The sequence below is a fragment of the Mirounga angustirostris genome, unplaced genomic scaffold (assembly GCF_029215605.1).
Source record: "Mirounga angustirostris isolate CCGP_5_RB_7025 unplaced genomic scaffold, mMirAng1.0.hap1 SCAF_3, whole genome shotgun sequence".
NCBI lineage: Eukaryota > Metazoa > Chordata > Mammalia > Carnivora > Phocidae > Mirounga > Mirounga angustirostris.
Window position 1 is genome coordinate 26,524,018 of NW_026991711.1, and position 1,704 is coordinate 26,525,721.

A 1,704-nucleotide genomic window follows, 5' to 3' on the forward strand; every position below is an offset into this window, starting at 1 on the left:
CAGGCTCAAATAATCAGTTTTACATTTTTTATTTCAATTTCTTTCTTTCTTCCGATTTCTCAATTTTTATAGGCGCCATGAAAATATATATTAGTGTTTGTGCATATGTATGTTCATACATGGTGTTATACTCTAAATATGTGTCTGGAATTTAATTTGTCCTATTTGTTGTTTTACAACATTAAGATAATCCTTTCTAGCCCATATATTCTGGTATAGTTTTTCATTGCTATATTGTATTCCATTATACAGTTTACTTTTTCAATCCCCCAATTGCTCTTTTTTTTTCCTCTGCCACAAACAATGCTGTAGTGTTTTCTTATGCATGCATGCTTACTTGGTTAACTCATGTAAGTTAAATACTAAGAAGTGGCATTGCTGTCTTACGGGATTTTTTTTTATGGTTGAGGGTAAATTGCACTCAATGTTACTGTGACAATTATTGTTCACACCAGATATTAATATTTAATTGTTTTCCAAACTTTTGAATGTGATATGAATTATAATTTGAAGGATATAAATTTTTCTTCGTTTTGTATATGTTTGTATTTTTCAATTAAATGGCATAGGCTTTTTTGCTTCTGTCTGATTTTATTTATTTGTTACCCTTAGAAAATCTCATTTTTGACTGGGCTCAGACTCAGAGGTGGAAGCTCTCAGAGAGGAAAGCCTCTGTCTCTTGGTGATCTGTTCTGGTGTTTTTCTTTGGCCTCCGTCATTCTCTTGGCCAAAAGTCTAGCATATTCTGCAGCTTCTTCCTTATTTTTCTTAGTACACTGTTTTTTCAGAGCAACACACCATCGTTTTTATTGGAGGACAGGTGGAGTAACAAGATGCTGAATCTTGGACTCTTTGGTTCTAGGTTTCTTACCTTCTTTGTTTAGGAGCTTCCTCACAACATATGAGCAGACATTATCTTCTTTACAGAGACTGAAAAGTTTGTGGATTCTGCTAGCTCTTTGGGGCCCCAGGCGATGAGGCACAGTAGTATCAATGAATCCAGGAATATCCTTCTCCCCTTTCTTTACAATGACCAAGTTGAGAAAACTGAGAATAGCATCCACAATGAAACCCCGAGTAGATTTGTGCTTTCTTTCTCCAGTCCTCCTTGGTCTGTAGCAGGTGTGCCCCTTACTCAGCAGCAGGTAGACATGGCCATGGGTCATGGGAAAGCCTTGTTTGTCATTGCCACCCATGATTTGGACCATGTAACCATCCATTCTTCACGCACATCAGCAGCAGCAACTTCTGTGGCCGTATGCTTCTCATAAAAGCTATGAATTTTGTGTTCATCATCCACTTCAGTGAGTTTCTGGCAGCTGGTAGCTGGGAAAGAGATGTTCAGCTTCATCCTAAAGCAACTACTGCCTCCAAGGCACCATGAAAAAGAGACATGCACGGGCTTCTTTTTAAATTTATTTTGAAACCAAGATGCATTTATAAAAGCCACTCATTCATATATTTTGCTCAACTTCCTTTGGGAATGTTTTTCATTTCCTTTTTTGTTTTATAGAAGTATTTGATATATTCTGTATATGATTTTTATATATTTGTCGGACGTACTTTCTTCTAGGTTTTTAGTTATATTTATTCTATGTGTATAATATCTTTTGAAATATAGAAGTATTGATTATTAGATTTGTTAGTTTTCTTTAGTCAAACTGATCAATTTTTTTTTATGTTTTTATGAGAGCAGGGATACTA

General features: G+C 35.4%; 1 pseudogene; it reads right to left on the bottom strand.

Annotated features, from left to right (window-relative positions):
* Positions 1-618: 618 nt before the first annotated feature.
* On the bottom strand, positions 619-1,351 carry LOC123838700 (small ribosomal subunit protein eS6-like; annotated as a pseudogene).
* Positions 1,352-1,704: the final 353 nt, after the last annotated feature.